Source organism: Mytilus californianus, unplaced genomic scaffold (assembly GCF_021869535.1).
Source record: "Mytilus californianus isolate M0D057914Y unplaced genomic scaffold, xbMytCali1.0.p SCAF_14, whole genome shotgun sequence".
NCBI classification, from domain to species: domain Eukaryota; kingdom Metazoa; phylum Mollusca; class Bivalvia; order Mytilida; family Mytilidae; genus Mytilus; species Mytilus californianus.
Window position 1 is genome coordinate 357,303 of NW_026262626.1, and position 25,772 is coordinate 383,074.

The following is a 25,772-nucleotide window of genomic DNA, read 5'->3' on the forward strand; positions in this document are numbered from 1 at the left end:
AATTCAGTGGATGTAAGCAATTATAGGCAACCGTACGGCCATCAACAATACAAAAAAACCTATACCGTATTGTCTGCTATAAAAGGCCACGACATAAAACATGTGAAACAGTTTAATTGAGAAAATTACAGGCCTAGTCTATAACAAAACAATTAATGAAGAACAAGTATGACAGACATGAACCAACGACAATCACTGAACTAAATGCTCCTAATTTGGGACATGCACTGTGGCACCGTTAAAATCCACAATTCATCTAAAGTCCAAAACACCGCTAAAGTCCACAACAAATTTCCACTAAAGTCCATAACGCCCCTTTATTTAGAGAATTGAGTGTTAATAGCAGATCTTTCATTGATTCTGTTGAATTTATATATATACATTTCATTGAATTGAGACAATTAAGAGCGAGACATATTGTGTAGTCACAGGTCTATTTGTCGAAGACTATATGTCTGCATCCAGATGTTTATTTCTGTCGTTGGGCTGCTGTTTCATTGACGTATAACCCACACCTGATTCTCCCTTTATTTCACACTTCATTATCCGTGTTCACTGCTGGCTGAAAAAAAAATTATATACAAATCTGATAGCACTTATAAGACATATTTTGAGGACACCTGTCGATTGTTGAAGACTAAACGTCTCCTTCTAGATGTCCTATGGTTATTGCTGTAGTTAGGTTGATGTCTCATTGACGTATACCTTACTTCTCACTTCAATTCACGCAGCACTTAATTTTCCGTGTGTACTGATGACTGAATTTTTTTTATCTACTAGTCTGATAGCACAGCCAGTGTTGCTTTGATTTAAAGATAGCAGATCAATTTGATTGTTTTCTGCTTAACGTCCAGTGGCAAATATGTCATGGTTATTAAAGTCATTGTGTATGAAAATCACATCATAAACATGGTAAAGATATTGCATATGTGTCTAGTCTTCTTAAACACTTGCTTTTTTGTTATTTTCTTAGTGAAGAAAGAAAGAATTTCACAGAAACGTAGACACGCACTTGCTTCAAACGTGTTTTCTGGTATTAAAACCACTGATACACATAGCCCCATTGCTTTCTATGTTAAATTATTCAATTTTAAGCATTTATAATTATTTTGTCTCAAGTTTAAATAAAGTGGCAGTCATTTCATAGCAAAACTAAAACTTAACCGGACGACTTGACTGTGCTGAAAAATTCAATATATCTTTAATTGCATATTAGAGCGCACTGGTTCCCGAAAATTGGGTAGTATAAAACAGTTACTTCTGATTTGAGCAACAGGGCAAATATGCCCCTATCATAATTTCATATATTTATTTTATTACTCATGACAAACTTTCATCAATGGTTCTACAGTGATCCCAAGACGTGGAGCTTTCATTTGATACCAAAATTACCCATTTGTTTTTACTTTTTGACAAAGTTACAGCTATGCGTAAGAACTATTTTTATTAAAATATGTACTATTTTCTTGTATGTTCTTTGTGACCGGGCCCGATTTGGTGGTTCTATACCTTCTGGGTGTCATGCAAAAAATAAAAGAAATAACACACAAACAATCAATTTTGGGAAATTAGCGCAAACATACTTATAAAAATAAGATTTGATATGATTGCCAATGAGACATCTCTCCACAAGAGACCAAATGACATATCGAAATTAACAACTATAGGTCACCGTACGGCCTTCAACAATGAGCAAAACCCATACCGCATAGTCAGCTATAAAAGGCCCCGAAATGACAAATGTAAAACAGTTCAAACGAGAAAACTAACGGCCTGATTTATGTACAAAATAATGAACGAAATCTAAAAAATTGCACGCTCTTCGTAGGTCTTATTAATTTTCTGGAGAAAAATAAAAAGCGAGAACTAAAAGAAGAGAAAAATGAAAAAAAAAATCTCCTTCATTCGTGATCGATCATATGTTTTTAAAAATCTGAAGTTATAATATACTAACGGATTAACAATTTGACATTCACTGTAATATGTTGTGCCATTTGTTCTCAAATCGGTTTCCGAACCTGAACAATTGTCAAATGAAGACCAGGAAGGCTCGCCAACTTTACAAACTCTGACCAGTCATTCGTCTAATGAACTTCCACATCTGATAGGAAATTTAACAGAAGTTGTAAAATGACCAAGGGATTCTATGAATTCTAACACCAACAGGAATAATTCTAATACTCCTTTATCAGCGGAGTTTTCTGGGAATATACAAGATACAAGACGAAATAGTTTCATCAAGTGCACACAGCAGATGATCATGTGTTTACATTATACAAATGGTACTAGTGAAAGCGATTGCGGGATAAATCCCACCCTTAACACACCTACAGCTACTATTAACGGAGTGCCATCATCGTCTGTTCCCTTTTTAGATATCATTTCACCAGCGATTAAAAAGCAAACAATTGAAGGTAGGGACGTTAATTTAGCCGGATTACTTATGAAAGATTACGAATCCGTTCAGGCAGCTAGTACTTTACTTACTAGCAGTGGTCTAGAAATTAATTTGCCAGGAAAAAGGATATCCGGCTTCATAGATCGCTCACTATTAAAGAGTTCGTATGCGCTTTTGGCAAATACAAGCGCGTCATGTGTAGAGTTTTTCCTCAACGCAGCGAAGAATTAGATTGTTACCTAGCTAACATTTTACAGATTGAATCTAGCTACGGTGAGAAATTTTATGTATATCATAAGCTTTTTGCCGCCAAAGCTGCAACTGCACTTCGCGATTTCAAAGTTAAATCTGACTAGGGAGTAAAAGACAATGACATTCTTACGCTTTTAGCCCCGCATGCAAGGCCAGAAGTTTGTAGACTTTGTTACGCTATCGATCTTTCTTCTCAATCAGTGGAACGTATCAAGACTTATCCGAAGAATAGACCATCTTCCGATCGCGTTGATAGGAGGGGCAGAACACGAGTTTTGCACGATGGGAAAGAGATCAGCAATAACTATAACACCACAAGGGGTTGTGCCAGACCGGGTTGTTCTTTGACTCATATTTGCAGTTCTTGTTTCGCTTTTAATTCCGCCTTTAACTGCCTACAAAGATACTCAAAAGAACAAATTTTCTAGAGGGTCGACAACAATCAACGAAATTAAAAAATGACTAGTAACAATTCCCGTTATCGAAAATTCACCGATCAATGTTAACTTGTTACGTGATTTATTGCAAACACATCCGGATATAAATTTTGTAAATTATCTTTGTAGTGGGATAAACGAGGGGTTTGACACTATGCTTAAATGTACTGATATACCGACACTTGAATGTAAGAATAACTTTTCAGCTCGCTCTCAATCTTTATCCATGCGGGAGCGCTAGCTTATTGACAAAGAATGTGAAAAAGGTTTCTTGTCAGGTCCGTATAAAATTCCACCGTTTAACTATTATCGAGTCAGCCCTTTGGGACTTGCTGAGGGGAAGTACTCCGGGAAAAAGCGGCTTATATTGGATTTATCAGCCCCACTTGACGATGATGATAATTGTAGTATTAATGACTTGATCAGTAAAGAAGATTGTTCAATGACGTTTGTCAGAATAGTCGATGCGATCAAAGGTATACGAACATTAGGTCGTTTTTCATTGTGCTCAAAATTCGATATAGAGTCCGCTTTCAAACAATTAGGTATTAGAAAGGACCAGTGGCATTTATTTTGCATTAAATGGTGTAAAGAATACTATTTCTTTAAAAGACTAGCATTTGGTTGTAGGAGCTCGCCAATTATTCGATAACTTATCCAGAGCAATTTGTTGGATTGCTACTAATATCTACAAAATTGAATATACATTTCACCTTTTAGACGATTTCTTGACTATAGATAAATCCGATTCTTGCGCAGAGAGAACTATGGCATTAATGACTACTCTTTTTAAAAGACTTAATATTCCACTGGCTAAACACAAGGTTGTTGGTCCTTGTACAGTTATTGAATATTTGGGTATTACACTTGATACGGAAAAGATGGAGACCCGCTTGCCTTTAGATAAAACAAGTCGCATCAGTGAATTTATCAAGAAGTTTTTAAACAGACAATCTTGTACTAAATGTGAGCTTCTACAATTGTTAGGGCATTTATAAATTTTGCCATGCGGGTTAAAATTCCGGGTCGTTCATTTGTTTCATACCTAATATCTTTATCAACAACTGTCAAGGATCTCAAAGACAAAATCTATTTGACCGATGAATGTCGTACCGATTTTCGTTTTTGGTATTCGTTTTTGGTAAACTGGAATGGCATTAACATGTTTTATGATTCTGACTATACTAGTGTTAGGGATATAGAATTATATACAGATGCGGCTTCTACCATTGGTTGTGGTGGTTATTTCAAGGGGAAATGGTTTTGCTCTCCTTGGCGGGATGATTTATATTCTCCATGTGAAAAGAAATATTTCATGGCTTTTCTAGAACTCTATCCTATAGTCGTTGCAGCCATCTTATTGGGTCATTCATGGACTACTAAAAGAATCTTATTTCGATGTGACAATGAAGCCACCGTACATATTGTTAATAAAGGTCGTTCCAGATGATTGTTGATAATGAAACTTATGAGAACTCTTACTTTGTATGCCTGTAAAAATAGTTTTTGTTTTCGCGCCGAACAAGTTCCTGGAGTTCAGAATAATATCAGTGACTCTCTTTCTCTTTTACAGCTAGAGCGTTTCAAGATCCTTGCACCTTTAGCAGACAAAGTACCTCACAAGTGCCCGCCAGTCTCACGAGTAATGTGGCATTAAAGTCTACAGTGTCGGATTTATGGCGACATGTGTTATCAACTAGAACATCTCAGACTTATAAAGTTGGATATCGGGCTTATACTGCATTTCTTGCTAGCAACGGGGTTGTCTGGTTAGGTAAACCCATGCCTCCGATTTCTGAGGATATTTTGATTTATTTTGTCGCACATTGTTACAAAAACTTGAGACTTTTACATACAACTATTAAATTGTATTTATGTGGAATTCGGTTTTATAATATCCAAAGTAACTGTGACCATCCGTTTGATTATACAAATGAATCAACACTCCATAGACTCAATATGGTAATGCGCGCCGTCAAACGTATACAAGGAGAGCATAATCCAAAACCACGTCTTCCTATTACTTTTCAGGTACTTGAGAGAATTTGCAATTCTCTTAGAACAGGTGTTTTCTCTACCTTTACTGATTGTATGTTAGAAACGGTTTGTACAGTAGCATTTTTGGATTTCTTAGATGTGGTAAATTTACAGTTTCAAAACATTTTAATTTTTCTGTAAATCTAAGTGTAACGGATGTTGAGATTCTCGATTCTTATGCTATTCTACACCTTAAAACGTCAAAGACAGATCCTTTTCGTAAAGGTGTCAGTATACAGCTTCACAAATCCGAGCCTGAAAACAAACACAAATTTTGCAAACTTTGAAATATTTCCGTATTACTATACCTTTTTCATGAAACAATTTACACAAATAACCTCGCATTGCAAGACCTGTAATCAAACTGCAGGTTAGTAATTAACACTGTGTGGGACAAATTTGCCACACCAGAATTGGCAAATCTGATTTTGTTGTTTTACAATATAAAAAAATGGTTTTTTTGCCAAGTGATAGATATTTAAAAAAAAAATTTCCCTTATGTCCCACGATGTCACTGTTGTCACTACAGCTGATTAAAAGTACATTTCCCATGGGAAATTTAAAAATTCCCATGGGAATATTAGAAGTTCATCTAGGAAATTTAAAGTTCCCATCTGAGAAAGACGTTTCCCTTGGGAATTTTAAAGTTCCCATGGAAAAACAAGAATACAAAAAGTTCCCATGGGAATTTACCTTTTCCTATGGGAACAATTTGTCCTCCCATGGGAACATTTATTCTTCCTATGGGAGCATTTTTTCTTCCTACGGGAACAATTGTTCTTCCCATGGGAACATATATTTTACGATCGGAACATTTTTTTCTTTTGAAAGTTTTTCTCCTAGAAAAATTGAAATTTGTTGAAAATACAGGATGTATGTTATATTATTGCAGTAAGTAGGTTTTCTACAAGATATCAATATGGTTTCGTATCGAAAGTTGCACTCAACATGCAACTTCCATAGAACTCTGATTATCCAGTAAAATATGAAGCAATGATTAGTACGTTTTTAAATTAAGTTGTGGGCGTACGTGTGCGTGTTGTTTTGCAATATTTATGTACACTTTGATTCTTTCGTTTACCGTGAATTTTATTCAATTGTTATATTGAAATAAATATCCTTTTAAATGCTGACTTCATGATTAAAAAACTATATGTATTAAAGGCATTATTGTGTCATGGAAGGATTTCAAATACATGATTTGCCTTGGCCTGTATAAAAATTCCTATCAAAACCTCTGACAAAATGTATGTCACCAGCATTATTTGGAAATAAATATGAATAACAGGAGATAAAGGTATAAATCAATGAGACCGCAATCCAACAACACAAAATTGCTTATGTAGTCATTTTAAAAAAACACTAATAGCTTAAATAGAGACATTGACACAACTACCATCATCACTAAATTCACGAAATAAGAATAGAAACATTAAAACATGGCAAATGATAACACTGATTACCACTGACAAAGTTCCAGGTTGGGGACAGGACCATAAAGATATGATTGGGCTAAACTTATTAAAATTTATTCTTACAGGGAATCAATTTATCCATAGCAGAGAATGTAGAGGGCTCTGCTATGGATAAATTATAAAAATAAAAATGTTTCAAACAAAAACAATTTCATCTTATCTCGCAATATGAGAAACAGCCGTGACTGTATTTTTCTCCTTTTTCAACTTTCTGGTGATATACAATGAAACTCTTAGTTTTCTTCTATCATTGTCTACAGTAAAATTACAACAAATTGTACGTTCTAATATAAACCAAATACTTCCACATAGAAGAATTTATTGTAGTTCATAAAATTTTAAAGTAATAAAATTGTCAGGACAGAAATTCAAAATTAATTAGTTTGTTTGTCGTTGGTTCGTGTCAGCCATATTTGTTTTTCGTAAATTGTATTGTATAGATAAGGTTGTTACTTTTCTCGTTTGAAATGTTTCACATATTTCATGTCGGGGCCTTTTATAATATCTTACTATACGATATGGGTTTTTCTCGTTGTTGAAGGCTGTACGGTGACCTATAATTGATTTATCTATGTCATTTGAACTCTGGTAGATAGTTGTTTCATTGGCAGTTATACCACATCTCCTTATTTTTTATATTAGCATTTTTGAATAGAGATTACATAAAATTTGAACCCTACAAAGGATATATATTTCTTGGTGCCATAAGGCAAGTCAATAAGTCCTTTGGATATTTTGTTTTCATAGCAAAAATGTATAATTATTGATGTTTTACTACAAATATATTCAATATGTAAAAGTTTAAGAAGTTCTTTTTTTTTTTAGATCTTTGCCAAAAAATTATCTGAAAACTAATTTGTTACTTCTTGTCCTTTAATTTGTTCTTGTGACCTTCTATCCTAACTTCTTATTGATGAATGTAGGAGGAAAAGTCACAGAAAGTAAAGTCACAATAATAATTTTATAAGTTATAAAATTATTGTTGAATTATTTTTTACCTTGTATTTGTACTTTCTTTTATTTTAAGATTTTCTTTTAAACAATCATTAAAATGTTTAAAAGATATTAATTGTATTTAACTTTTTTTTTCTTTTATGAAACTAATTGAAAAATAGATGAAAAACCAACTTTATTTCCGGTGCTTAGAAATACCACACATTTTGATTTTTTATACAATACAAGACCCACAAAACAAAAACACTAGAACATGCTGAAATAATATATTCATGTACAACAAGTATCATTGTGTATCATCGCCACCGGAAATTGGGTACCAACGAAGCGGAGAGAAAGGAGAATAAAATAAACAAGGTAAGAAATACTTTAATCTAAACCCTTTCTACCTTTTTGATGAGGTTACCGCTTACGAAACGATTTTCTGATAGATAGTGGCTTAATTTTTTTTTATGCCAACAAGAGGCGAACAAAGACAAGGTTTTGTGTTATACTTCAAAACTGTGCACTTGGTACCAGAAAATTTCGAGGTCGATCGCTACCGACGTCCCGCCTGCCAGATATTCAACTGTTTCTCATTTTTTTCCTGTCAAACTTTTAGATTATGATAGTGTGACTTCATAATCACTGAAATTCGCTATCAAAAGGATGTTTTCTAAAGAATATGGACCAAAACAGTTATTGTTTTCAGTACGGCGAATTGCAGGGCGTTGTACGGCGAATTGCAAAATTTATAACAACTTGTTTTCTGTACGACGTCTTGTAATGTAAAGATGATATGAATACCTATATAGATAATAACAAGGGTGATATGGTGTACATATCAACGCTTACAAATATGCGAAATAAAATACATATCAAACAATATCATAAAATTGAAAGGAAAAATTGTTACTTTAACCTTATCATCCTAAATATATTCATATGTCTTTAAACTACTAACAGCTGTTTTATTTGTTGTAAGGGCGAAATTTCAAAAGTTCAATAAAACACCGACCATTCATCTTTTGTGGGGGAGTTTTTTCTTATATACAATTGTATTGTTTAATTTAAAATTTCTTGAATATATAATCTAAATAATTCCTTGTTTAGAAGGAAAGTGAACAAAATACTTTGTTTGCATTTAAAATTAGGGGGAAATGAAATAATCATTGCATTTCGTAATAATTTTCTAGTTACTGTATGTTATTGAGAAATAGCTTGATTTTTTTGTTCGCTACTCTGTTTCAAAATAAGAAGCTTTTTAAAAGACTGTTATAAATTGATAGTATATGAATAAAGAAACTAAAAAAGCAGAAAAAAATGAAGGGTCCGTGTGCTTGTTTTCGAGATATAAGCCATTGAAAATTTGGCGGGAAATAATTCTCTCTAGATTTTTCGTACATTTATATATGGCATCTTTTTTCTTTCAAAAACAATGAAAAAAGAACAAGGATTTTATAAGAATTTCAAAGATGAAATTTTAAAATGTATGTAATCAAATTATGGAAAGAAAAGTAGGGGTTAGTGGGCAATATTTTTAATGGCACTACATGGATAAAACCAGAGGATTCCGAATATCTAGCAAAAGTTCAAAAACAAGTGGAGCGAACATCCTTAAGTCAGGGGAAAAAAAGTTTGTCACGAGAGAAAAACCATACCTCCTAAACAAAAATCGGTCAGTGCCTAAAATATAATTCAGTAAAAACAAATTCTGCAAACAGATCGCGGACTTAGAATATGTAGTTCTTTTGTAGGATGTTAAACATCCAAACTACTATTACGGCAGACTATAATTGTGTGGTAACCAAATAAAAATAGTCACAGATAAAAGAAAAAAATCAACCTTTTTTATTTTTAAGTCTTTTTGTTTGGTCTTAATCTAATTTGAATATCGGTCTATCGTAGCCTGCGTCATATGAGTAGAACGAAGTAAGAGATCTAATTTAATTAGATAGGTTTGGTCTAAATAAACAGGAATGGATTGAGGGGTAATGGGGAAGCAGGGTATATTCGCCCGATATCTCTTTTTTGTAGTACCTTTTCACGAATAAGACTTTGATATTGTGTCAAATGAAATGATAAATTCATGTTAGACTTGCAATTGCATTAACAGTTAAAGCAACACGTGCTTCTTTCGTTTTCAAACACACCTTCTCTGTTTTGAAACTTACGATATTGCAATTTTATTCTCTGGAAGGCGGCAAGAGGATGATAAATAACTTGGCCGGGTTAGAACTGAAAATGAATAACTTTTCACAAGACAGGATGAAAATGAATATTCTGCAGCACAAAATGCCAGAAACAAATGTTAGATGTAATTTTTCATTAACTTAAATCATACATGTAGTTAACAAACATGAGGTCAAGGGAAAGGTAAGGGTGTAGCTCATATCTAAATAATCGTGACAAGATTTTAAAATAAGACTTTTTTCGCAAGAACGTGAAGCCCTCAAGCAAACATGTAAAGTTCTTAAAATAAAATAATTATATCATAAAGAATAATACTCCTGAAAATCTGAAGAATGTTACATGACTGTGATACATTTTGTTGACCGAAACTGTATTGTATGTAATAATTGGTTTATCAAATTTTGAGTGTGCGTAAAATATCAAAAATAAAATTTTTTGAAGATGAATACATATCAATCTGAAGATTAATAGATATCAATCTGAAGATTAATACATACCAATCTGAAGATTCTTATGCTGTTATGAAGACGAAACGCGCGTTCGGCGTACCAAATTGTAAGCCTGGTATCTTGACGAGCTTTACAGAATAATACATAAATAAAAAACATGAATTATCAAAAATGAATGTTGATAGGTGTCTCTTTTCTGTGCTGCTAGCTATAGGAAACTATGTTGCTGAACCATCCTCAAATATTCTTTTAATCATCTAGATACGGGTTTCGCCGATTGTGACATTAATTTTGTTCTCAGTTTCTAAAAATCGTTTACATAACTTCTTTTTTTATCTACTTACATGCAAATTAACTTTTAAAAGAAATGTTACAAGGCAATTATAGCGAAAATAAATTTTACAATTGAGGGTTCGATGACCAGGGATATTTATAAAACCGTTCTGCCCCGAATGTTGGTACAAGTTCTCCAGTCATAAAGTGGGGATCAAAAGGTTTCAGCAGTATCCTTTACATTTTATTATTTTATAATACTTTGTCAGAACATTTCTCGAGCACCCAGATGCTCAAGAGAGAAGAGGGGACATATTATAGCAAACAAGTGCTGAGAATAATAGATATTTGCAAAAAAATACCCGTCCATTTTAAATAATTGAAACAGTTTAACGCGCAAGCGATGTTTATTTGCCGGACATCCAAATAAAAGAATGCTTAACATTGAAACTGCTTACTGCACTAATACGTCAGGTGTTTTTGAAAAGCGTTTTTCTAACCATCTGCCTACTGATGATTCCTGAGTACAAATGGTGATTTAGTTATATTTATATAAAGAAATACTTTACTTAAAAGTTCCACACATTTTTCAAACAGATTATCAATTTGCGGGGTGACAATAGAAAAACAAAGGATATGGGGTATCTATGAATGACAAAAAATCAGTACATGCACAGCAAAACACAAACAAAAAGCAAAGGAACAGCGCTTTTAATGTGGTTCTTTATCTCAAAGTCACAGTGAGACCTTCAACACGAAACCAAAAAATAAAACTCTCACCTCACTGCACGTTTAAGACGGCCCCTAGCACCGGTTTGAGCGCAATTCTTCGCAAAATAATTCGAATAGACTTTGAAAAATGTAACAACATCAAATCGGGCCCGGTCAAAAAAAACATACTGGAAAGTAGTACATATCTAAAACAAAACAGTTACTACGCATAGGTGTCAATATAAAAAATGTATGAATGAATTCTAAACTTGTGGGCATATATCGCCTGTTTCTCAGATATGAAGTACCTGGTATGGTGTATCCAAAAATCCGGTAACCAGTATGGTCTGATGTGTAAATAACGGTATATTGATCCCGCCTCCCAAAAATGTTTGAAAGTGAAAAAGTTAACGTGGATAGGTATGGGGGCTAAGAATAGGTGGTGTGTGTCTTAATAAAATTTTAGTACACAACCTAGCCTAAAATTGAGAGAATGAAGTGGCACCGATAAGAGAAATTATCTCAAAAATAAATACACCATAACTTTAGAAACACAGAAGAGCAGCACATTTGTGTAATTACAATACTGTTCCATTGTTATTTATCAAATTATAAACTCGCTTTCAATATCACTGCCTTCAAAAGATTCACATGAGCACAACCATTTCCGGGCTGAAAGTATGCAAAAGATTAGTATTCTGTTTGTTTGCGTACAAGACATATAACAAAATCATTTCATAAATGATCCTTACTAATTATGTCTAGATTTAAACAGAATAAATAAAGGTAAACAAACTTTGCCTATTGAACTTTACTACATGTTATATGACGGTAATGATAAATTCCTCATAACTCACAAATCCCATTATTTTATTATTCTATTAATCATATTTTTTGTAAAATGCATTATATAAATGAAATATAGAAGTCAGGATGGACTTTGTGCACAAAACTATAATAAGGTAAGTGAACACTTGATGGTTTGTCAATGCAGTTACTTGACTTTTTATTCATTTAATTAAATATTATTTTTCTATAAATCCAATTTATTCAGCAAGTTAAACATGTTGATACCATTGTAGATGTTTACTCTTATTATTATTATTTATAAACAACATACTCGTTTACTCTAAAACATTTTAAATGTCTATTTTTTGGATAGTTTCCATCGGGGGATATTTAGATATAATCCGTTAAACTAGCAATATTGTACCTTTGCAAGCATGTAGTCGTTCTTTAAAATGTTTCTTTGATGCATAACCCGCATTTTATATGCACTAAAAAATGTAACCGTATAGCAGCAAATTTAATAAAATCTTCTTACATAAAGCTTCCCTCCCTCGGAGAGCAGAAAATATCAAACCGAAACAAAGTTAGTACCAAATTAATCCCGAAGTCTATACCGTTAATGTTAAAGTTCAGGAATTATCCAAATGAAATTCAAACAATAAAAATACCTCTTTCTATTTTCAAAATTGTTACTGTTATTATGTCAGCAATCAAAATTAACGTTTAAACTCCACCAGGCAACACTTATCTTAAGCGTCTGATCAAATTGTGTCCTTTCGTGATTTAAAAAACATTTTGGCTGAGTGTGGATGCATAGATGGAGACTCTTACGCGATCTCGCTCCTGTTGAAAATTCATACGATTTCCTCAGTTTTTGTATAATCTATTACAATGATTTGTATCTTCTAAATCGATTTATTAGATTTTAACACCCATAAACTACTTAGTGCAAATAAAAAGGAGGAATCGAACGTTCTGTTTTAGGTCAAAATTTGGATTCGAATCAGTCCAATATAAAATTTTAAACCAGTCACTTTAAGAAGGGTCGTCGGTTGTTATCGTTGTCTCTTTGTGGTTTAAAGATAATTCGTTGGCGTGTTTCCGTTGAATTTATTGTCTTAACTTACAAAATCAAGTTTGAAAATACTGTGGATGTTTGTACATTGTATAAAGTCGTATGATGATATTAATTTTTGTTAAATGTGCATTTACACTGATATATATATTCAGAAGTCTGGTTTTTCATACAGTTAATAATAAGTAGATGTGGTATGATTGCCATGCTGACAACTATCCTCTAGAAAACAAATAACGTTCATTTAAGCAATTATAATTCACTGGACAGCCTTCAACAATCAGCGAAACCCATACTATAAAGATACCCGCTATAAATTAATGTTAAATAGTTCGACAAAATTAATGGAACGACTTGATTTATGTACAAAACAATAAACGAAAAACAAATATGAAAGACAACAAGCGACAACCATCACTGTATTATGGACCCCTGACTTGGGACAAACACTAACAGAATGTGGTAGGGTAAACATATATGCGAGCTCTAAACCGCCCTTTACACGGAACAGAGGTGTTACAGGACAAGTGTAAAAATCGTCAAATCGATACAATGTACAAACACAAAAAATGAAAAGACTTAATACACTAGGTACCGATCTAAGGTTACTCGCAGTTACTGAAAGCTAGTTCAAAGCCTAATGTAACTAGACGTTGTATTGTTTGTGTGATATACTCTTAAATTATTTATACGTTTCGATCTAGACTGTCAATGATTTAAACAGTCTAAAATTACACAATTCTGAAAAGGACCGAAAAGGATGAACCTATTGTTTTTACTAATTTTGGTGTATTTGATTTCGATGAAGTTTGATGAAACTTTTTTTCTTGTCTTTATTTTATAATTTTATTTTCAAATATGGGAAAAATTTTAATTAGCAGTTACGGATTCCATTACAGCTCCATTCTTTGGCAATATTGAAACCTTAAAAATTAGTTTTTGTATTGTAGATATCAATTTTGTTTAATTTCTTATTAGTATCAAATAGAAGGTGACATATTACAGGTATCACTAATGGTTTCAGGGTCAAAGGCGAGGGCAATTGGACATTTCTATGGTACCAGAATATTTATTTTTCAATCAGTTTTGACTTGTTGTCGTAAGTTACTCTCGATAGGGATTTGTTGATATTTTGGTGTTAACGCCACTTTCAGCACTATTGGCTACTTCGTGGAGGAAGCCAGACTGCCTGGAGAGAACCACCGATCTTCGGCAATTCTAGTCAGTTAAGATTGCAGTCGAACGCAACTGCCAAGTGCGTGATTAGAGCTCATGACCTCAACATGGACAGGCCAGTGATACTATAGATAAAGTACTTAAATCACTCAGCCACTGAGGTCCACTCTCGACATGAGCTTTTAGTACTACATGAACAGGATTCAGTAAAGCTCTTGCTGTGTATACGTATGTTTATGCAATATGGAGTGCTAAAAAACAAACTGTTGGTACTTTTTATTGTATTATTACAACGTTGCTAAGTCTATTGATAGTAATGTTGTCAATACAATACGAAAAAAATATATTGGTTAAATAAAAATCTGTTTTCTGTAATGAATACAGGTATATATCCAGATATACTTACTAGAACTGTGATGAGATGATTAAAGCTTTCATTTTGTCTTGAAAACATCTATATATTAAAAATAAGGAGATGTGGTATGATTGCCAATGAGACAACTATCCACCAAAGTTCAAATGAAGTGGATGTAAACAATTATAGGAAATGTTTGTTTTTTGCAATAATTTTATCGATAGGTTGTAGGCATGTTTGTGGGCAACATTTGCGCCACTTTTATAACAGACATGTTTCTGTATGGTTATGAATCGCAGTTTATGGCAAAATTCAGTCTAATTTTCCTTTAATCGATAAATGTAACAACACTTACCGTTACCTGAATATAATTTTGCTTTGAGTATTCAAAATTTATATTATCATACTACAGAATTACCCAAAGGAACTTACTTAAAATAAATATAATATCAAAGATAAATGCCCTTTCGTCGATTTGGATATTTCAGTTTCATACAGAAAACCCAAAACGAAAATTGATGATAAAAGGGGAACTAAAGATACCAAAGGGATATTCTAACTTACAAGTCAAAAATCAGCTAAAATTGTAATGGGAAAATGAAACATGACCAAAACACAAACAACAGTACACAAAACACAACATAGAAATTGGACGGTGATGCTCAATTGACCCTTCTTACCTTGTTTATTTCCCAACTCGCTCGCTTTGTCTTTTTTCTGTAGTGACGATTTAGATTTCAATGAACGTTATCTATGTATTACTGGTAAATTATTCAGTCGAGAATTTTGTTATCATGTATTACTTAAAACATTTACTTAATGCTTTCATAGATACAACTGTTTTGTTTGGAAGTTTGGCTATACCTGTATGCTATATGTGTCTGCCCAAGTCAAAGACCTGTAATTCAGTGGTTGTTGTTGGTTGCTGTCTATCATATTTGTTTTCCGTTTATTGTTCTGCTCACTAGTTGTGGAGTTTTTTCGTTTGAATTGTTGCACATTTTTTTCATTTCGGGGCCTAGTACACATGATTATAGGGTATGGCACTAGTAAATGAATTTAATTAGACTTAAGGATGTACTCATGTCAGGTTTAATAATTTTTGTTAGATGTTCGAACTCCTTTGTTTTTTTCCTACGATACAGGGTAAAATATTTTGCCCCATACCACCCACTTTTCTTTTCATAGAAGACTTGAATAGCTCATAAAAGGGTCATTACCAAAAGTAAAGCAGATTCTAGATTTTTTGCCCTACAATTTTAAACCAAAATAATGCCAATGCTAAATATAAGGTAAAAGTCCGAGTCCTCCTTTTCCCGCCATTTAAAAAAAATCAAATATCTCAAAAAGAGTTCCATAACCTAACAATAATTTAAGCTTATTTTGTTCCTTAACTAATGCTCTTCTGATTTATGGTATCAATTTTAAATTCCAGATTTTTTAAATTTCACCTGACTACATCCTTAAACATTCAAACGCACAATTTTATTTTAACATCATCTGACAAGTCTGAACAATAAATTATTCAGTCATATTCAGTCTTTCAATTAATATTCAGATTTATCCACTTAGGTAAAAAAACAAATAGCTTGCAGGCAATGCAGTACTTTTCAGTAGCTTTTCAGACAATTAAGTATGATGTTGATATGTACAGGTAAATACCAACTACTGCACTGTCTGAACACAAACTTAACAGATCTCAGCTAATTGCAAGCGAATTGTCTTATTAGTACTGAAATTACCGCATTTGATAAGTCCGAATATTGAATGAAAGACTGAAAATGACTAAATATTACCTTGGTAGATAGTTGTCCACTTAATATTGCCAATCCTACAACATTTATTATTCTATATAACATATATTCAGTTAATCAATATCGATACCTCATACATATCTGAAAACTTTGGAAAACAGTTCGTAGAATGATGATGACAAACCGATTATCACAACCTTACGGTAATGCTTTTTATAAAGCCTTTTAATTTAGAAACGATCCAAGTAACTTGTCTTTCTTTTGAAACAACATATTCTGAATGGATACTAATTTCATGTTGAAGTTAGATCTTTTGTTTTATCAGTACTACTATTGATTTTGTTTTTTGATATTTTACAACATAACTAAATATGTATTTCTTTATAGTTATGAAATGATATGGTCCTGTATATACTATGTACTTATATGGCATTGCATACGTTCATGCGGCGGGATTTAATAATATGTTGTAGTTGGCTTTTGAACTATCATTTAGTAACTGCGAGTACTGTTAAACCGGTATTAGTTGTTTTTGTACTTCTTGCAAATGTGTTGGGTCACGCCATTTTGAACTGATGCTTACAGTTTGTTTTTGCGTTGTTCTGATACATCACTGTTCGAGGTTATAGTGAGGATTGAGTGCCCATAAATATGTTTACCCCGCCACATTCTATATGTGCCTATCGGAAAGCAAGAGCCTGTAATTAAGTGGTTGTTGTTGGTCGCAAACTGCCATATTAGTTTTTTGGTATTCATTTTGGTCATAAATGAAGCCGTGTTATAGCTGACTATATGGAAGAAATTTACTTATTGTTGAAGTTCGTACGATGCCTAAATCCACGTCTTTTGGGTTTCGGGTGTATAGTTGTATCCTTAAAACATACCACATTCGTTTATTTTATATTTAATATATTTTTCAAAAGAATATCGATAACAGATGGATGCTTAAAACGTTGCATAAACAATACTATTCAATGGCTTGAAAAAGATATCGCTTGTCTTTTATTATACTGCTTGAAGAGAATTGAGAAATAAAACCAAAGTTATTAAAATAAAAGTCATGCCTGATTTTTCCATTTCATAAAATACAAAGATAAAATTCGGTTTCTGTGCCTTCTTACTACATGTAATAATGAATTTGTTACACATGTAACAATGAATTTGTTACACATGTAACAATGAATTTGTTTCACATGTAACAATTTTCACCGTCAGAGGACCAAACTTCCTGGTAATTGAAAAATACATTATACGTATATTTATAAACTGGAGTGTATTGACAAATCCAAAAAAGTCAAGAGTCATGCTACGAAAAGACCATCATCAATTTCACACAAGTGAAGCTTTACTAAGTTTATATACAATATAGGTGAGGGAACGTACCGTATTCCGGTAATATTTGAACATGTAAAACTGTTTTAATGCACAAATATATCTAACTTTATAGATCTACCTTATTGAATATTTCCCTTATATATTCAATAATTAATATATAGGGACACTGAAATAAAGCTGAAGATTAAGTAAATTGTTATCAATAAAGGTGCAATAAAATTTATTAATTTGTGTTAAAAAAAACCCACCAAAAAAACATTCAAAAAAAGAAAAAAAAGAGTGTATCTACAGAAAGTTATACTTTTATGGTTTTCCTATGAACAGTTATGAATACATTTGAAGTATATATGACCCATACAATAAGACATGAACAAATTACAAGTCTTTGACAATATTACAAAATCGGTCAGATTCTGCTAAATTCTCTTTTAGTTGTTTTTAAAGTAACAAAAACGAAGATAATCTGTAACAAATATTTAAAAAATTCTTATTCTAATGTTTAACGAAAACCCTTTTAAACACCACAGAGAAAAATACTATTGAAAAGATATCAAATTTGAAACATATGACATACAAAAATTGTTACAGACAAAAAACATTTCCATTTTACCAGGCTTATAAATTTGTATGTCAGATAGTCATTTCGTCTATTTAAGATTCATTAGTGGCACTCGAAACCAACAGCCTGGAGGTCAAAATGAATTACGAAAATAAATAGCATTCAGAACTAAAATATTCATAAAAGTTATGTCAAATCTAATTTACACTATTTGTGCATGTGTTTCGAATGCTTTTGATATGTTATGAAAAGTATGTTTCCACAAAATGACCACATCAATGATATTTCATGTCAATATAGGAGCTTTTACTTGACACTACTGGGCTGCTAATGGCCTCTTCGGAAAATGTTCACCAGCAGTGGCATCGACCGACCAAGAAGTTGTAAAAACTTTGCAAAGATATAAGGCTTATAATTAAGTATACATAGCATGGTATTTGAATGACTTTTGAATTGATTGTCATTTGAATTATTTTCTGATTTTTCATTGAAACTTAATTTACTGCGTTGCAAGTGTTTTGTTTAATTGTTACAATTACAAAAGTCATGCAAAATAAAATATATATTTTATAACCGCAATTCTTATATTGCAGAAATTTTTCAATATGAAGAATACAGTCGTTCTTTTTGTTCTTGTTGTTTTTGCAGTAGGTAAGAAAACCTATTTTTATAAATGATTCCATATGTTATATACCTTTGGTGCTTATTCACCAGTAACATTTTGAAGATTCATGATTCCGACATTTACCTAAAAAAAAAATCGTTCACACGTTGTTGTTGGTACGACCAATATCATCTATTAGAACTTGAAGCTATATGAAACACCAACACATCGATACACAGATCGACTCGTAAATCAATGTTAATATAACAATAAATAATGCATCTTCAAAATTGTTTATTTATATTTCTGTATAATGCACAATTGTCTTACAGAGAAAATGTAACTTTGAAAAGACCTAGTCCTTCTCAAATACTTAGTGTTTTTTGATTGAAAGTTTTTCTTCCTAAGGCTGAACATACGATGTATCTCGACTGTTCGCTACACTATAGAAAAAATCGTTAGCTAATGTTCCCCTAAATGGGATATTGAAATCTTAGAAGGTGATGAATAATGCTTGCAGTATGTATAAAATATCATTGTATCATTTTTGGAATGGTACATATGAAGTTGTTGACCAACCAATATCAGGTCTGTCGACAGGTTGAGAATTTATTGAATATTTGAGTGCCAGTCTTTGTAAGAATCAGGCAATTTAGAAAAAGTTCAAAACATAACCGAAAATACCCTTCCTATTTTGAATGTTCCCTCATCCTGAGTTAGAAATGGTAGGTCTTTCGTTTCTGCGTGTCTGGTAATTCGAGAAATATCTAGACAAATTTTGGTTAGAATGATAGCAAATTACGGAGTTATCTCCCCTTAATTGTGATTTTCTAGTGCATTTCAACCAAATTATATCTTGAATTACTAGAACAGGGAAAGGAAACGAATGTTATATTCGTGCACCATTACAAATTCTGAACTTAAATTAATGTAAAGCTGAGCGGGATTTTGTTTGTTATGTTTTTACCACTGCCTGATTATGAGGCAAATAGGCACTTCAGAAGGCAATATTATTATCAAGTGTGGAACGTTTCGCCTCATTGTTCCGTAAAATTGCATCACATTTTCTGGGGAGAGTTACTTTATAGAAATTTATGGATCTATGTTGGATATGGATATAAAAACTAAAACTGTGAAAAGATGGCATGTTCAAGTAAATCCCTATGTAACTGTTATGCTACTAGTACCTTAAATCATTTAAAGTCAAAAAGTTGTCCATATTTTAAATAATTCACCAGGGATCAAAATTTTAAAGAAAACATAATAAAACTGTGTGTTGCTTCATTGCGGTTCTAAGGCATAAAATTGAAAATCATTTTAATCTTAAGTTTCTTTTTTGTAAAATGTACCAATCTCTTCTTGATTTTTGGAACGGTTTTATCTTGAAATCAAGAAGAGCCAAATGCAGAAAAGAATTCAAAGTAGAATTGAAAATATCAAAAAGATAAATGACATAATTTCAAAGCAATATTTTCACTGATACAGGAATAACCATTTCCATAAGTATATGTCCGTTAAGTGAATAAGTGAAATGTTATTTTTATTTTCGATTAGGTATAAAAGAGTCTATTCAAGGGATATGTACTGACAACTTTTGTTCTAGCACTAAAGACAGCGCTGCTTGTAATGGATGTTGTATTGGTATTGGATGTAGTTCTGGTGGGAAATGCAGTGTAAAAAATGGAGTAACTGGCTGTCATTGTAATGGATGTACTTGTAAGACAATTTATTCAACCAATTGATACATGACCCAATGATATGAAAGATTGGTAGGATATTCTATTTTTAAAATTTCTCATTTCTATTTAAACATTTCTTACTTCCAAATTGAAATTTCTAAGTTAAAGTTGACATTTCTCAGTTTAAATTTGACATTTCTCAGTTTGAAGTTGACATTTCTCATTTCGAAGTTGATATTTCTCAGTTCGAAGTTGACATTTCATATTTCCATGTTGACATTTCAAGCAAGAAATGCAAAATAAAACTTGAGAAATGTCTAGTTTGAAATTAAAAATGACAAGTTTGAGGGTAAGAAATTTCAAATTGGAAGTGAGAAATGTCAACTATGAAATGGGAATAACAAGTTGGAACTGAGAAAAATTTTAAAAACTGAATGGGTGTATCGGTCTTTCGTACACAATTTAATCAACAGCAGTTGACCGATTTTTAATGTTCATGAATCGACAAAGAAGACAAAACAAAGTAAAAATCAAATTGTGATGGAATACCACAAACTCTAAAAGTACTATTGAGAAGGGGCGCATCGACAAGATAAAAGCCTTCTATTATGCATGCATCACCCGCCTGCTAGTTCACACTCAATTAACATGTAACATTTTGGAATATGACACAGCCTGTAAAATCATAGATTAGATAACTTTTCTGGTATCTAAGAATCTAACACTACGAAAACATGTCGTTAGTGAGTTGAAATACATATGTATCGTATCGGTCAACGGTTTCTTGACCTTGATAGTAAAACTTATGTGTGTCGATTTCAGTCGTTCTTACTCATAACTCTGTTGGAGCAGTTGTTGTGTACGGAGCATACCCTGCTAATAAAAGTCTGTAGACCATGAACAAACATGTGCATAACGTATCAATTGATATATGTACGATATAGCAAATAGTATGTTACTGTTGAATAAATGATAGTTGACAATTGGAAACGCATGTTTCATTATTTCTAGTTTGAAGTCGCCCATCTGTGTCAATATCGAGGAAAAGATCAAGATTTGAAGCAGATCTTCTAGTTCTAGTATCCACTGGAATATATGAGATTCAAACACCTACTGAAATATGGTTTATTTAGTAATAGGGCATCCCCAATATATCTGAAATTGAAACAAAAGAATTTTGCATGATGTTTATTTTTTCATTTTTTTTCTAAGAATATTTTGTATGAAGTCTGCTTTATATGAATACAAAAACAAATCGGTCATCAGTTTGCACATTTCATACATATTGGAATATTGACTGTCTGTTGAAATATCAGCCCATCAAACTTAACAAATATGTTATCGATAAAAAAAATAGGAAATTTCTAATATCATCTGTGGTGTACTTTTTGTGTGAATCAGTGTGGTTCTTCACAAAGTAAGAATTTTCATGACCAAACATGTGTCTTGGTTTCCTTTTTTTTGTAGAAAAAGTTTTTTTAAGGAGACGATGTTGTCGATTTTTTAACTGCGCATGGGGAATAGTAATGTAAAATAGAAAAATCAAAGGGTTTGGTATTACACCTATGTTGTAAAGATTGTGATTGACGATTTTGAAGTAGATCTTTAGATCTCGTAAGAATCGATATCTTATTGTTATCGCTGGTTGAATTAACCTCATTACACCATTTCGAAAGGCCATTTTTTTGCCATAGAAAGAATGGTGGTACAACTTAAAAAAAAATATATAGTTGAAGATCTTAACGATCCGGTTATGTAATGTTATTCATATTTATGATATTTGTGAAGTTTAGGTATGCAATATAGAAATGAGAGATTTTCTCTTCCTTTTTATGTTTAAAACCAAAAGACAGAAGAACGGTTTCGTGGTTTTCAAAAATATCCTCTTTCGAATTTAATGTTGGGGTATAATTTTATGTATGTTGGATTTCCACTTTTCCTGTTATTCTAGATTTAAATAGCGACACGGTCCGATTATGATTTTTGCATATAAAACAGTGTTGTTTGGTGCTTTATCTGTAAAGAAAGGATAAATGTGTTTCCTAATAGCAATGGAAGAAATGTGAAATTAGAGGGTCGCAGTTATTCCACACGAGAAAATCATTCATAGAATTATAATTCAATATGTGTCATTTTGTTTTTTCTACTGTTTGTTTTTCGATATATTATCCTGAAAGGGTCGGATGAATTTGTTTATATATTTAAAATTTAACTAAAAAAAAAGATTTCACAATGTTAAACCGTGATTACTTTCGAGAGAGAGATTAGGTCCGAATGTCATAATACATGATGTGGTTATTGTTTTTACACAGTCATAAACATTCTAATATGACGTTCTTCTTTCGCTTTGTAAACATCAGCATAGTAAAATTCTCGATTTATCTATACTTATAGTTTATATACAGATGAGAACTGTAGTAAGAAAACCAAGACGGGTTCAAACAGAAAGATTTTGAATTCAGAGAAAACTATGAAATCCAGGCTAAAAATAAAGCGTCTAGGTACTTTAATTCAGTCACGGACCCGCGATGTCGCGGGTGTGTTCTAGTTTAACATTTAAATAAACGACATATCCATTGATTGGAGTGTCCCAATGATGCTCAATTAAATAGCGTTAGTAAAATAATTATATGCATTGAAATCCTATGGCATTTATAAGATTGATTCATCCGTATTTCTGACACATTTACTCCTATTTTATTTACGTTTAATTCTATGAAAATGTTGAACCCCGCCACATATTGTATGTGCTTGTATAAAGCAAGAGGCCTGTAATCAGGTGGTTGTCGTTGGTTACTGTCTGTCATATTTGTTAATCGTTTAATATTGTTAGCTTAAATTAGGCAGTTATTTCTTCACTTTTGAATTGGTTCAGATTTTGTTATCCCGAGACCTTTAATAGCTAATATACGACACAAGCTTTGTGCATGGTTATTAAGTGTAGATTTATATTGTGTGTTATAATTTTACAGTATATGACGTGGACTGAAAAAAAATGGGTAGGTTATTGTGCACGTACAACTGCTTCAGCCTAACTAAATTATGTGAATTTACAAAGTTTGGCTATAACGACAATGGCTTTCTCGTTGTTTTTGTTTGTACATTTTTTGGTCTGTGTTTGTACATTTTTTTGTCTGGTATGAGTCGTGTTTTGGTGGTTGGTATTGTCAGTTTAATTGTCCAATATTTGAAGTAATTATATTACCATCATCTAATGCTGGAACTTGTCTATAAGCAAGCAAGTGAAGCTCCTCATAACTCTATCTACTGCATCTATCAAAATGAATTAATGAAATAATTCGTTCATGCCATGCTATGCTCATTTTAGCATGGATAGGCATTATATGTGTCAATATCCTTATACCGAGCGTTAGCGAGGTGTAAAATATTGACCAATATAATGCCTACCCATGTTACAATTAGCATAGAGCAAGGCATGATATAATTATTTCGATTCTGATAGGAATATTTAGAACTTTTGTACTTCGAAGCGGACCTATAAAACACGTTCGAAAGGCGGTCATTTTGATTTGATGAACCAAAACCGTTATAGAAAATCAACAGTTTAACTATAAAAAAGTTAACATATATATGTAAACTTACTTTAAAAATGATTTTATTTAATTTCCTAGCGAGCAACACCAAAACAAATGTCCTTTTCGATCTCCGGCGTTGTTCAAAATACAACTGACGTTGCAATTTCAATTGGGACGTCAATCACGTGCAGTCCATGTTTTATTGTAATTAGAACATGGTTTTGTTTCCAAAGCGAAAGAAGAACGTCATATAAGAATGAATTTGAAATAAAGGACACCGTGACACAGCTTAGTCTGCATTATATGTAGAATTGCATTTAGAAGGGAAAATGAGGGTTAGTGGACGATTCGACTTACGACAAGGCAGTCAGCACTTACATATGGAATATATATCTCCCAGTCGGCACGATGTTCCAGAAAGTGTTACTACTTACGAGGAAGATATTGCATCTAGGGTTCCAAATGATAAAGTTGAACTGATCCCTCCGAAATGTTAACGGACGTCATGATTTGGTTGACTGTTATGGAATATCTTTGTCACAGATGACAACGGATATGTTTCTTTTATCAAAACTAAAATCCCGTTCTAATTTTCTAAATTCTTACATCAATGCGGATTAGCACCGTATTTTCACTTGAACGAGGAACACGAGTACACCATATTGAACAGGAACTACGTATCCCTCTAAAAGACCTGGGTTCCTCCAGTGTATGATAATGTCCGTGTTGTTTAAGGTGTCAGACCACCAATTCACCCACTTCAATTTAGAACGTATGTAAAAGTAGCTCTTCATTGACAAAAAAAAGTGCTTTTGACGTCATTGTATACTTAAACGCACAAACAAATTTGCTGAAATGAAACTTTTGGTGAAAGTGAAATATATGTAGACCATTTAAAGTCAAAATCCACTTGTCAATGAGTTTGCATTAAAAATTAAGGATTAATGCGCTCCATAGTAAACTTATTTAAGATGTCCAGAAAACCAGGGATTATTTTTAGTAGTTCTTGACTTCCGAACGGTAGTATTTCATTACAAGACTTTAAGCATATGTTGAAAACTGGCATGTAAAAAGGTGATACATGTACAATATAGAATAAACCTGGTTTCTATGAAGTTAAACTTAAGGTAAAATATTAAGAAAGCTGTGAAAATTGCTAAATTTGGTTGAATAGATAGGGATTTTGAATTGGTGGTCTGACACCTTAATATACAATGTAAAGTTTTGTAATTGTTATTTGTCCTTTTATTGTATTTTATTCATTGACTTGTCTGTTTGTTGTACTTGGAATCTTTTCTCTCTATTTGTACGTAATGCACCTTGCAGATATCAGCATTTTTCATTCAGTAAACCACATTTTCGTTGTGATAAATGGTGTTTCCTTACGAAATATTTAGAAATGCATGTAAGCCATTGATATTTTAATTGCAATTAATACATTTTATTTGTTAGCCATAAAAGAACCTCATTCGACATGTACAAGCACATTCTGTTCTAATGAAAACCTCGATGATAACGGATGTAAAGGTTGTTGTTTAGGTATGCTAAATGGTTGCGAACCAATCGGATCTTGCATTAATTCACAATGTAAATGCAATAGTTGCTTGGTAAGTATTTTATTAACAGTATTGTTATATCTACTTTGTTTGAACTTTGTTATACTAAATCAATAACTCCATCAATGTTATCTTCACCACCCTTTTTAACAATTGCATGAAATAAGTTTTAAAAAATCCCTCCATTTAATCAACT

General features: G+C 32.4%; 1 long non-coding RNA gene across 1 annotated transcript; it reads left to right on the forward strand.

Annotated features, from left to right (window-relative positions):
- Positions 1–12,085: 12,085 nt before the first annotated feature.
- Positions 12,086–25,485, forward strand: LOC127724836 (uncharacterized). The gene is made up of 4 exons (XR_007992750.1): positions 12,086–12,120; positions 18,795–18,852; positions 20,360–20,521; positions 25,473–25,485. It is a non-coding gene; the product is annotated as an uncharacterized LOC127724836 (long non-coding RNA).
- The last annotated feature ends 287 nt before the right edge of the window (positions 25,486–25,772 follow it).